Here is a 14,576-nt window from a genome sequence, read left to right as displayed (position 1 = left end):
CCTTTCCACGGTCTGTCGCTGCTGTCGCACTAATTTTCTCCGTTGATCATCACTTTGGGTTTGCTAAATTGAGATGTCGGGGCAGTTCGAGGATTCGTTTCTGTTGATGGATGGGATAATTGTTTTGCGATAATTGATGTATTTATGAGTATTTAAAACCATCATGTTAGCAGAGTTTAATGAAATAAAAAAAAAAAATTAGAATGTGTTTTTTCCGATGAAATTTTCTCAGTGTAGTGATAAAGGTAAAAGTAAAGGTTCATGGATTTTGAGATACAAAACATTATGTCTAATTCTATCAAACAACCCAAATATAATTTGATTAATTCAGCAATATTTTAACAAGGGTTCTTACTAACCTTTCCTTACTAACCTTTCCTTACTAACCTTAACCTTTCTAACTGAAGCCTAAAATTGTACTTTTTTTTTCAAATAAATAGCTCAAAGACCCATCTTCAAGTCTAGAGCCTGTTTTTATTAGGTCCTATAAACATATGAAAGACAATGGCTTATAGAACCTTATAAAAAAACTCAAGATGTATACCTTTCGACTCAGAATCGTATTGTTGTGATGTAAGTAATTATTCTAACATTTTTTAAAAGTCATCTGATACTAAGTGTTCCAGTAAACACACCACTTGAAATCTGCTAGGTGGATCGATCCCACCGGGGATATTTCAAATTAGCTCCCTCTAGTTGGTGCCAAAAACGCAACATTTTCCGTCCCTCTGACTTCTGCGTTTGCATGCCAGGTTTGCCCGTTTGATCTCTCGTTTGGATGCTTACTTGAAGAAATTATCATCGCTTCATTTCGTCGTTAGTATCCCATATGTTTGCTTTATAGGCGCGATATATACTTTCAAGTATTGAGACGTTAAGAAAGCTGACGTGTGTTGGACCGAAGAACGGCGTTGATGGCGACGGTCGTCTGCGGACGGTCGGTTGCTGATGTCACCCTGCCAAGTTGGGGCAGAGTAAAACGTCTTTTGGGAGGGTCTTGAGCGGTAATGAGTCTATCCACGTTGTACGAATAGTCATTTATGTGACTGTAATTAGGACCTCATTTCTCATGCCTCTGGCTCGCTCGGGAATGGCGCAAGGGATTTTAATTGGGATCGCATAGAAAATTTTAATCTCGGTGCTTTGAATGAGAATGAATTGGATTGCAGGTTATATATCTCAATGTAACCGAATTGACGTTTAATAATCTGGTTTAGCATGTTTTAGACGCTCATAAGTTATCAATTATGTTTTGAAACTAGGTTCAATAAATTTTTTTTATATTCTTTGAAAAACACACAGTAGGAACAATTATTTAACAAAGTTGCGACATAAACTTCTCGCGTGAAAAATAACAAAAACACGTGCACTTTGAATTCAAAAAAAATGGACAGGACCGAGTGGTTTTTTTGCGAAAGTTTGTATTGAGAATTAGAGAATGGAGTTCTATCACGTCCTTCAATAGTCTTGTCGTACATCAGTTACAACTAGAAGCAGATCTGCCAATGATTGAGTACACTCCGACCAAATAAAAAACGACGCTGTTTGGATCTGATTCTAGAATAACCGGCAAGTTGTGTTTCATTCATAAATCCAATTATTTTCTTACGTTCAAATTTTCAACCCTTCATATAGTTACTGTAATTTTAAATCCTCGAAACTGAATTACATAAGCAGTTGCTACTCCGTTATTGACCAGGACCTCCAGAAGTTACATTCACAAAAATGAGCAAGCGTGACATTGCATTTTATAAGTAAATGAAGAACGTGACAAAGGGGGGAAGGTTTTGGCTGATTTTAGCGTGACGTACTTTATGGATGAAGCCTTAGAAATTATGCGCACCCACTCCTTATATTGCAAACCCCACAGAAAAAAACGTGAATTCTCAAGGGAGTAGTTCTCTACAATTTCGCATTTTTTTTTGCTTTTCAATTTTATTTTATTTTATTTGGATGAAATTTTATCCATGCATTCTCATGTAAAAAATGTCTATTTACATCGTACAAAATTTGGTCACATAAAATGAGTTTGTAAATTTATGGAATTCTGTATAATGAGAAAAATAAGGAAAATAATTCCGATTATTTTATTTAACTTAGTATTTAGTCGTATTTTTAATATGTTTTAGGGTACTAAAAAGACATCTTTAGAGCCATAGTTCGTGATGGTGCAAAATTTGTTGTAGGAGATCCAAAATAAAAAAACGATTTTTTTTAAATATCGAAAATTTTGAGATTGGGGTAATTCTCCGCCAACTCACACAGCAGTTGCTTTGACCCCTCTTCGATTTGCGTGAAACTTTGTCCTAAGGGGTAACTTTTGTCCCTGATTACGAATCCGAGGTCCGTTTTTTGATATCTCGTGACGGAGGGGCGGTACGACCCCTTCCATTTTTGAACATGTAAAAAAAGAGGTGTTTTTCAATAATTTGCAGCCTGAAACGGTGATGAGATAGAAATTTGGTGTCAAAGGGACTTTTGCGTAAAATTAGACGCCCGATTTGATGGCGTACTCAGAATTCCGAATAAACGTATTTTTCATGGAAAAAACATTTAAAAAGTTTTAAAAATTCTCCCATTTTCCGTTACTGGACTGTAAAAATTTTTGGAACATGTCATTTTACGTGACAATTCAGAGCAGACAATTACAAAAATGTTGATATACAGACATAAGGGGTTTGCTTATAAACATCACGAGTTATCGCGATTTTACGAAAAAAAGTTTTGAAAAAGTTGGTCGTCATCGATCATGGCCGTTCATGGTCACCCGCGACAGACACGGACGACGAAACAAAGAGAAACGCAAAAAGTAACTTTTTCAAAACTTTTTTTCGTAAAATCGCGATAACTCGTGATGTTTATAAGCAAACCCCTTATGTCTATATATCAAAATTTTTGTAATTGTCTGCTCTACAACTTTGTAGACCATTGTTACACTCTAAAAAATAACCCTGCAAAGTTAGAAAAAACACAATTTTAAAATGAAAAATTTTGTTCTAAATGAAAAAATGACCCTTCTGGGACAATGTAGATTCGAAAAGTACATTAAATTTCCCATAAAATGACATGTTCCAAAAATTTTTACAGTCGAGTAACGGAAAATGGGAGAATTTTTAAAACTTTTTAAATGTTTTTTCCATGAAAAATACGTTTATTCGGAATTCTGAGTACGCCATCAAATACGGCGTCTAATTTTACGCAAAAGTCCCTTTGACACCAAATTTCTATCTCATCACCGTTTCAGGCTGCAAATTATTGAAAAACACCTCTTTTTTTACATGTTCAAAAATGGAAGGGGTCGTACCGCCCCTCCGTCACGAGATATCAAAAAACGGACCTCGGATTCGTGATCAGGGACAAAAGTTACCCCTTAGGACAAAGTTTCACGCAAATCGAAGAGGGGTCAAAGCAACTGCTGTGTGAGTTGGCGGAGAATTATCCATATATTTTGAATGAAAAACACATCTGAAAAACGTTTCTTAATCCACCATTAGGTGGTTGGTGCCTTCCTCATATTTACAAAGTAATAATGAAAATAAGTTTATGAAGAAATATATACCTGATACAGACTTTGATTTTCCGTCTCTTTTATGTCGCTGTTCGAGTGCATGGGGTGATTGGTCATTATAAATAAATAATGGCATCAGTAGTGCGGTGCCTGTGTGGACGCGCAGTCCTGTTTTTTCGTGTTATTTTCCATCTCTTTTGTGTCGCTATTTGTGTACATGGGGTGATTGGATTTCTTCTGATTCGTGTTGTTTTCATCTCTTTTGTGTCGTTGTTTGTGTGCATGGGGTGATTGGTCTTCTTCTTCTTCTTTTTCTATTTTTTGTTCGCGCGTTCGTTGGCCAATGAGTTTATTTTTGTTCTCTTTACATAGTTTTCGATAGAAACGATCCGAATTCTTTTTTCGAGACAAGCAAGTCGTATTGCTGGATTAAGTCCTTTCTATATCATCGATGATCGGAAGGCACGCCGACGAATATGTTTTAAGGCTTATGATATAAAATCATTTTAATGAATAAAGCCCTTCTTACATCACCGTTGATCGGAAGGCACGCCGACGAAGAATTTCTGGAGGATCGCGGTCGAATTAATACTATATTTAAAATTCTAGATAGCTATCTTTCGGATTCGATTGTGAGTAGCGGGACTTCGCGGTTACTATGCAACGTATTTTTGGAGTCTTTTTATATTTTAAATTTATAAGTCCTTCTTTTATCATCGTTGATAGGAAGGCACGCCGCCGGTTAAGTTCGTTTAAGTTATTGTTTTAACTTCATTACAATCGGTTACTTGGTGTCCTGTTTTCTTTTCGTTTATATTCGTTGATCGCAATAATTTATTCCAACTGGCAGCTTTAGTATTAACTCATCATTGTACCAACAGTAAAAATATACTGATAAGTCCAGCCCATAGCACTACCGCTCGGTTGGCACGCGTTCGATTAAAACAAACTTTTTAAATAATCAATTATTTATCTTTCCGCAGCCGGCTGCCTAAGATTTAAAATTTCAACCGATAAACAAAATGCTCATGGTCACATCACTGCCACTCGTGAATCCTGACCTCATACCCATCTACTAACCCCCTCAAAACTCATGTGATACTTTGTCGGAGAAGCAGTCGATTGGGCGGTCTCTATCACTCAAGTATCGGACTAACATTCCCATCCACTTCCCCGTGACCCTACCACTGGTCGTGGCCGGCGCCGGTATTGATCAGCATGATAGGGGCCTTTGAGAAGTTGCGAAGCGAGGAAAGATAGCACCCACTTATCTTCCACGGCTCGTGGATGTAACTTCTGGAGGTCCTGGTCAATAACGGAGTAGCAACTGCGGGTGGGCACCTATGCTTATGCTTATTAAATATATACCTGATACAGACTTTTCCAGAAAACATGCAGACACTCATTTGAAGCAATGCACAGTGGTCCAGATCGCAAAATTAAGTGGAAAAGGTATTTTCCGAAAAATGGTCCAGTTTTGGAGCTTTGGTGTCTTCAGAAGAGTTGTTGCATATGGAAAGGGGCAACTTTTGGTTTGGTTGAAAATTAGGGTGCTTCACGATTAGGGTGACTTTGGAAATCTAACTTTACAGGAATATTTTTGGGAATTTTTTCGTCTTCTAAAAAGTTGATGGGCTTGCCAATCCAAGCAACTTTGTCCAAGACACCAAAATTTTATCTCGTAATCTACGCCTTTTACAACCAAATTTATAGAAAGCATCTGAGCAAACCTTCAAAAATCAGTTTTTTTAACGTGACAATTCAGGGTTAAGTTTTAGAGAAAAGTGGTATTCGGGGCACTTTTAGAGCTTTAAAAAACAAACATTTTTATTATCTGACAAGCCAATTTGGACTTTAGGGTCAAAAGTAATAGCGATTTTAAGGTAAAAAAGATGCAAATTTAAAAGTTAAATATCTCAAAAAGGCGCAAGTCAAATTTTAAGCACTAGGATGCATTTGAAAGAGGAGATCCAGCACTACAAACGCTTAAAAAATTTCAGGGGTGTTTTTCTTTAAACTCGAGAAATCTTCATTTGAAAAAGTCTAATTTTCAAGGGAAAACCTTATGGGACCACCCTAACGAATTTCGAAAATTTTCCAAATATATGTTTTTCCATGTAATTTTGCCCGCTGAATATGAATCTGCCCTCAGAATTGACCCAAAGTGTCGAAAAATTGGTTTTTGGTCATATTTTAAGATTAAATGATAATTTTACATGGAAACCCAAAATATGACCAAAAATCGATCTTTTTACAATTTGACTCAATTCTGAGGGCAGATTCAGATTCAGCGGGCAAAATTACATGGAAAAACATATATTTGGAAAATTTTCGAAATTCGTTAGGGTGGTCCCATAAGGTTTTCCCTTGAAAATTAGACTTTTTCAAATGAAGATATTTCGCGTTTAAAGAAAAACACCCCTGAGATTTTTTCAGCGTTTGTAGTGCTGGATCTCTTCTTTCAAATGCAACCTAGTGCTTAAAATTTGGCTTGCGCCTTTTCGAGATATTTACGTTTTAAATTTGCATCATTTTTACCTTAAAATCGCTGTAACTTTTGACCCTTAAGTCCAAATTTACTTGTCAGATAATAAAAATGTTTGTTTTTAAAGCTAAAAGTGCCCAACTTTTCTCTAAAACTTAACCTGAATTGCCACGTTAAAAAAACTGATTTTTGAAGGTTTGCTCAGATGCTTTCTATAAATTTGGTCGTAGAAGGCGTAGATTACGAGATAAAATTTTGGTGTCTTCGACAAAGTTGCTTGGATTGGCAAGCCCATCAACTTTCTAGAAGACAAAAAAATCCCAAAAATATTCATGTAAAGTTAGATTTCCAAAATCACCCTAATCGTGAAGCACCCTTTTTTTTTTTTTTTTTTGAATTAAATATACTTTATTGAATCTTTCTTATAATAATTACATTTGGTTTACATAATAAGTGGTCAGCTGTGGCTCTTCAGCTTTAGTTTGCTTTTCGTGATTTAAACACTGTTCATTTTATAACTTTAAAAGTATATGATTTATCATTTTTGTAACACTAGGTACAATGAGGAAAAAAATGTTAAGAAAACATAACCTAACCTAAAACTAACTTAATCTTACCATAAACTAAACCAATCCTTGAATCAAGGGGTATTCAGATATAGCACATTTTTCCCTGAATTTCAAACATTTTTCTTGAATCTTCTGATCCAACATTTTAACTTCTGCTAATTCATGAACCTCACTTGATCTTGTCCAGCCAGGAACATTCAAAACCATTTTGAGTACCTTGTTTTGGACACGCTGGAGCTTCAATTTATGAGTTCTAGCGCAACACTCCCAAACAGGTACGGGGTAAATTATTTGTTTGTAAACTGCTAACTTATTTTTCAAAGATAGCTTTGATTTTCTGTTAATTAAAGGATACAAACACCTGATGAGAATGCTGCATTTGTTCAATATTTTGTCTACATGCTGCCGAAACAAAAGTTTCGAGTCAAGTATGAGACCTAAATAGACAACTTCCTTTGACCAGGGTATCGAAACATCATTCATTTTAATCAAAACATCATCCTTTGGGACAAATCTGGCCGATTTGGAAAGTGGAAAATGATGGTTTGAGTTTTGGCTGCATTTATGCGAATTTTCCAGTCGCCAAAGTATTCGGAAAGAACGTCAAGACCCTTCTGAAGACGGCCAACTAAATATCTGGTTATTTTACCCTTATAAATAACGGCAGTGTCATCAGCAAAAAGTGACAACACACCATTACCAGGAAGAGTAGGCAAATCAGATGTAAAAATATTGTACAGAAGTGGGCCAAGAATACTTCCTTGGGGAACCCCAGCATCAATGTTGAATAATCCAGAAGCAATCCCATTCAGAAAAACCTTGAACGATCTCTCCGAAAGATAGTGCTGGATAATTTTGATAAGATACATTGGAAAACCGTATAAATACAGTTTATGTATCAAACCATCATGCCAAACATTGTCAAAAGCCTTCTCAACATCCAACAAAGCCATAGCAGTTGATTTAGACTCAAGCTTGTTCTGCTTGATGATTTTAGTTACTCTCGTAAGCTGATGAGCAGTATTATGTCCCTTTCGGAAGCCAAACTGCTCGTTCAAAATTATATTATTATCGTTGGTAAAATCCAAAAGCCTTGAATAGATGACCTTCTCAAAGAGTTTGGACAGACTACTCAAAAGACTAATGGGACGATAACTTGTTGGCGATGTTGGATCTTTTGAGGCTTCAAAATTGGTATGACTTTGCCCAGCTTCCAATTGGTGGGGAAGTAACCAAGTTGCAAACATTTATTGAAAATATTGGCTAGATGTTGAAAGAACTGATCACTCTGTTTTTTCAACACCAGATTAAAATGTTATCAAAGCCTGGAGCTTTCATATTTTTCATTTGTTTAACTGCAACTTTGACTTCCTCACCAGAAACATGGGAATCTGCAGGAAATTCAAAGGTAGAGTCATTGATTGTTGAAATACTATTGGCAACTGATGTTTCTTTACGGCTGGTCATGGAAGCGCCAAGATTATGTGAACTAACAAAATGAAGCCCAAGTGCATTTGCCTTTTCCTCGGATGTAATCAAAGGAGAATCCTCAACAATAAGAGGAGGAATAGGCTTTGGTTTGTTTTTAAGAACTTTTGAAAGTTTCCAAAATGGTTTTGAATAATTCCCAAGCTGGCTTACATGTTTTGAAAATTCTTGATTTCTGATATTGTCAAGTCGGTCTTGTATGATTTTGTTCAAATTGTTCACTGAAATCTTTTGTCATAGTCCCCAGTCCGTTGATATTGTCTCCTATAAACATTCCTAAGTCTAATCAAGTGTTTAGTATCTACGTCAATATCAGTTACCTTAAAATTAACAGGAACCTCTCGAACGTTGGCAGCCTCTGCTTGGTTGATAGCCTGCTGGATCACCTCCAGCGAACGATCAATATCGGCAGAAGTTTCCGGGTGTTGATCATAGTCGATGTTGCTGTCGACCACTTGCTGAAACTGCTGCCAGTCAACGTTGTGGTAATCTTTCCGGGTTGGTTGCCGCTGCGGAGTAACGGAAGCTCCAACCTCCACAACCACCGGATAGTGATCAGAACTCAACTCTTCAAACACCTCAGGATGAGCCACGTTCTCAGCCATATTGGTAATGAAGAAGTCGATGATTGAGTGATTCCCAGACCGAGCCACCCTCGTTGGACGATCCGGACTCACAACGTTGTAGTATCCGTTTTGCAGATCGTTGTGCAGAATCACTCCGTTCCGATTCCTCCTGCTGTTGCCCCAAACTTCATGCTTCGCGTTGAGGTCACCAGCGATGATGTACTTTGCGCTCCGCCGTGTCAGCTTCTGGATATCGCTCTTCAGTTTTGCTGCTGAACCATCTCTGGCATTCACCTGACGTGGGCAGTATGCAGCAATGAAGAGTACTGGGCCAACCGAAGTGGGAATTTCCACCCAACGGCCTCGATGATGTCCAGCTTAAAGTGTGGCAGCCGGCGTGGCTTGAGATCACGATGAACAGCGACAAGCACACCTCCTCCTCCAGAGGTGGTCCTATCGAGCTGCGTCGCGATCTTGTAGTTTTGCAGATAAACTTTTTCACCGGGCTTCAGATGAGTTTCCGTGATGGCAGCTACGTCGATCTCCTTCTCGCGAAGAAAATCCACCAGCTCTAAATTCTTCCTCCTAATGGAGCAAGCGTTCCAATTCAGCAGCTTGAGGGACCTACGATCCATACTGGATGACGAACGAGGTCAGCACTTCAATCTGCTGGGTCTTGGTTTTGCATCCACGCAGTGCAGCGGACATCTGTTTGAAAATATTGAGGAGTTCGGTTGAGGTGTAAAGATCATTACCATTTTCCTCAACTGCTGGTTCTTGGGTTGGTCTTGGCTCCTGGCTGAAGCCCGGTGGTGGCGGTCTCGGCTCCTGGCTGGAACCCGGCCGTGGATGATTCATCTCAGCTCTCTTCCTGGGATCCAACGGCAACGGTGCCAAGTTCGGGACCTGGCGTCGCGGTTGAAGAGGTGGAAAATTTTGCTCCACCAGGGCTGGAGGAGTTCTACGACGCTGAGGCTGATTCTTCGTCGATGCTTGCTGCCGAATTTTCACGAACTCAGCTCTCTTGGGGCACTTTCGGTCGGTTGACGAGTGCTCACCGTTGCAGTTGAGGCACTTCACCAGCGAATCTTGGATGCACTGGGATGTGATGTGCGCATCGGTACCACATTTGGCGCAACGACGCTTCAGGTGGCAGTTCTTACCTCCGTGCCCGAAACCCAGGCAGTTGAAGCATTGTGTGACGTCACGATGCACTGGTCGGTATCGCTCCCACGACACGATAATGTTGAAAACCGCTCGAATTGCCTTCAGCTCAGGAAGCGTCGTCGATCCCTTAGCCAAATGCAGCAGGTAGAGCTGGTCACGGTACTTGATGTCTTTGTTGCGTCGGCTCATTTTGTGCACGGCCAACACATCCAGTTTCAAAACTTTTAGCTCGGCAGCTAATTCCTCCACTGGCATGTCGTACAGACCTCTGACGACGATTTTGTACGGCTTATCCATGGCGACATCATGGGTAAAGTACTCCGCCTCGTTTTCGGTCAAGTAATCCTTGACCAGTTGATAGTGCTGCCTGGATTGCACCAGCACCTTAAATCCGTCCTGACACAGACGAATGTTGCCTAGGACTTTCCCAGACTTGATGAGTTCAACCAGCCCCGCTCGAAAGTCGATCGTTGCTGCTGATTGCCGCACATAAAAAGGAGGCAGTTTCTCCTTTCGCTGTTTCACTTCATTCTCCTGTGCTTCCGCTACCTGGTCCTCGTCAGGCAGTCCAGCGAACTTGTTGTTCTTCAATAGCTGCTCCTCGTGGGACGAAGAGTTCTCCTCCTCCTCATCCATCGGTACAGTACCGTCGCTCTTTTTCGTCTTTTTGCTGTTCGATGTCACTTCCAAAAGCACCTTCCTTTGGAAATCCCCGGTTTTTGGCCATCAGTTGAGGCCTCAACCTTCCTTTTGGAAATTCCCACTTTTTTGCCTGCTTGAGCCGCAGGTAGGGCAATATTGCCGGCGTTTTGCGCCGGGACGCGACGAGTCATGTTGATTCAGACAACCTTCACCAACGAATGCTCGGATAACAATGACGTGAAGCACCCTAATTTTCAACCAAACCAAAAGTTGCCCCTTTCCATATGCAACAACTCTTCTGAAGACACCAAAGCTCCAAAACTGGACCATTTTTCGGAAAATACATTTTCCACTTAATTTTGCGATCTGGACCACTGTGCAATGTGGCAACCGGGCGTTTCGCATCTGGCGCGACTCTCGCACGTAAACAAAAAGACCCGGCCTTTTGAGGTTATGCAAAAAATCACCCTTTTTCGTAGATACAAATATCTTTTTCTTAGCATAACTTTTTAAATACTTTACTAAACAGAATAAATTTTAATAGGGTCTTATGGGACCCCAAAACGAATCGAATAAGGCTGACCCGGCCAAAATCGGTTCAGCCAGTTCTGAGAAAATCGTGTGGAAAAAAATCATGTCTACACACATCCCCACAGACATTTGTTCAGAATTTGATTCTGAGTCGATACGTATACGTGAAGGTATATCTAGAAGGTATATTTAAGAAGTTCAATTTTCGAGTGATTTTATAGCCTTGCCACAGTGAGGTAAGGAAGGCAAAAAAAATGAAATCGTAGAAAATTTCCAACAATTTTCTCTCGAAGACTTTAAAAATTGGGCAATTAGTTTCTGACATAAAGAATCATAAAGAATTCAAATCGATGAAAATTAAATTCTCTAAGTGTCACTCAGAACCTTAGCCAGAAGGGTGGCTTCCGGGCTGATGCCACCTTTCTTACCTGCTGGAAGTCGTAGATTGGGAAGAAGATAAAGATAAAAAAAGAAAATTCGTTCGGCCAGCTCTCCTCCTAGCTTTTAGCCTGTTATTTTCAACTGACGATATCTCGGAAACTATTGGTCAGAATGAAAATTGAAATTATCAATAAATATATTTCTTAAATTTTATAATTTGGTCTAAACAATGAAATAAGCAAAAAAATATCTATTTTTAAACTTTTTTAAAGTTAAGCTTGATCTAGAAAAAAAAAATAAAAAGATCAGAAAATTTCGCAATACCGTTCTTAACATTGAAAATTGTGTAAATAATTTCTGAGATACTGTCAGTTGAAAATTACAGGCTGAACAGGTGACACTTAGAGAAATTCATTTTCATCGATTCGCATGCTTTGTGAGGCTGGGTCTCAAAAACTAGACAATAAATTAAAGGATTTTTTCACAGCTTTCAAAAATATTGTTATTATAGGTGTATTGCTTACAAGAATTTTTTCATAAGCTCAAAAAAAAAAAAATTAAAAAATCGAAAAAATACGCCTTAAAGAAGCTTCAACTTGAAAACGTTACATTTTATCAAAACCTACAACTTTGGCTAAAAAAACTAAATCGATCCGAAATTCCTTTCTTAAAATACAGAATTTCATACATTTACATACCCACTTGGTATGAAAAGCCCCCAAATTTTTTGGAGACTTGTGGAAACAATTTCACTTATAAGCCGGGAGTTCACTAAAATGCAATTCTGTAAAAAAATGTCGAGTTGTACTTGTACGATATTTTTTTATTGTTCATTGATCGAGACGCTGTAGAGTTTTTGACAGATCAGAATGCTTAGTAGTGTACTTGAATTACATATTTACATATTTTTGAAAACCTGTACTCAATCTTCATCACAAATTCTCACTTACTTAAGTTTGTTGCACATTAGGTAATATAATTTAAACATATTTTAATATCATGAAGAAAGTTTTAATTAAATATAATCTATTTCCAATTCATTGAAAAACCATCCCAAGCAAGGCAAAAGGTGCGACAAAGTTTAATGAATGAAATTAACAACATCGTCACGATCATCAGCGTCGTTGTAGCTACATCGTGTACATAAATCCACAAGATTAACTATAATAATAAATCAATTAGTCTCCACCAGGCGCGAGCATGTAGTGCACCAATGCAGCTTGCACCCAAACAGCATCGCGTGTGTGGCATTTCCAACTGCTCGCAGGAAGAAACTCTAACAGGCGCGAACGTCACTTACGCGATCTAACTACTAACTGGCATTTTTTTTTGAGTGGAATGAATGATACTGGCAACAGTACATGCTCGCTTGTTTGGCTAAGAAAGGTTCTATCCAAAAAATAAGTTTTTCTTGGATTTGAAACAATTTGTTCACATTTAATATGACTTTTGTAAATTTTAGTTTATCAATTAGTTTCCCATTTAGCGTTCTTAAACTGCTCTCCAAAACGTGTGTAACGTAAGGATCGCACGAACTTCTACTTACAGCAAGCAATACATCGTTGCCGCCGAAGATGTCGTGGCGGCGTTCGAGGTTTCCAATTTCAGAAACCACAAAACAAGCCGTTTGCTTCGTTCTGCAAGTCGATTTGGTCGGTGCTATGTGTTATAGTTAACTTGTTATGTTTTGACAGTTATTTGACTCGGAACGCGACGACGGTCTCGAGATGCGTTAAGTGAGTATTTAATTTAAAATTTATGGCTCCATTTCTTGGAGACTACATTGATGGTGTGTAATGGGTTTCAGGTGGATTTTGGAAACGTATTGAATTAATAATTTGTTAGTATTTACAGGTTTTTCGATATAAGAAAAATTACAATGTTCAAGAATGTAAATTCTATAAGGTTTCATTTTATTTTATTTTTTCAAGACAATTTCGCCGACATTTCTCCAAAAAAGAAATAAATGAGACTGTGATTTATTTTTAATTCCAAACAAAATTCTACCAACAAACAGCGTCGTGTCTTCAAGACACGGTGCATCGTGGACCGGCTCTTCTAATAGAGGATGGTAACACATGGGGAGCACGCAATAAATTAAAGACGGGAAGCGTCGCATCACAGAAGCGATAATTGTTGAGTAATTAGAGTATAATTAATTGCCTTGCACGGGGGCAGGCCCGAATCGGTTGTATTTTTAACGGGAAATCAAGAAAAGGCGTAACTCGTTCTAAGGCAACACCGGAAAACGGTAGACAGAGTCAACGAGTGCAAACCTGTAGTTGAGTTTTTCGGATTAATTTGTTCTGAAAAGTTTATTTTTTTCCTTTTCCAGTACTATTTAACCTAAATTGGGTAATGAAAGAAAAGTGTTTTATTGCTTACTTCCTTTTTTACGCTACACTACCGAAGCATATTTCCAAATTCCTTACTAATGAAAACATTTGTCCCAAAAATCGTACAGTCTAATGTCCTTTAATGTTTAAATCACCCGCAGGCGCCACATCCTTAAATCAATAATTGAAACCAATCTGTCATGAACTGGTTCTGGCGGTTCTGGCGACGCCACTCCAACCAGAGAGACTGGCGTCGGGAAATATCCGGTCGTCTGCCACCGCCGGCGCTGCCTCGGAAGGAATTCAGTAATTAACGAAAAACTGACATGCTGCAAAATGCACGTTTACTTCGGAACCTTTAGGATTATGAAAAAGGGCCGTTTAGCGTTTTTGTTTTCGGAAGCCAAATTATCACATGTGTTGAGTGGCACGCTGTTGAGTTTCCTTCTGAGGCCAAAAGTGCACTGCAGACAGTGCGGAATGTGTGATATTCCGTGGTTCATTGAATACTTTTGGGAATCAAGTGGCGCCAGTACAGTTTTGGGTTTTGCCTTCCTTACTGAGGTAAAGCTATAATCCTGTAGACCCACCTTCATGTATACCAATCGACTCAGAATCAAAAACAGAAAAATGTGTGCGGATATGGCCTACTAACAGTGATGTTGAAAATAAACACATTGGTGACCAAAGAGTTGCAAAAATTGTCATTTTTGGAAAATTGTGAGTTTTGTATTAAATCAGAAAAAAATCTAATGCAAAGCGCCTGCTCCAGTTACGTGCAATCGATCTGATATGTAGGTTTTGTGCTCAGTACGCCCACCGGAACAAGCCCTTGAGTGTCCGCCAATAAGTCATTTTTGTACATGGGTAATTTTCCGCCAACTCACACGAAATCGTAAAAAG

This window comes from Culex quinquefasciatus, chromosome 3, assembly GCF_015732765.1.
Source record: "Culex quinquefasciatus strain JHB chromosome 3, VPISU_Cqui_1.0_pri_paternal, whole genome shotgun sequence".
NCBI lineage: Eukaryota > Metazoa > Arthropoda > Insecta > Diptera > Culicidae > Culex > Culex quinquefasciatus.
Note: the sequence above shows the minus strand (reverse complement) of the source record.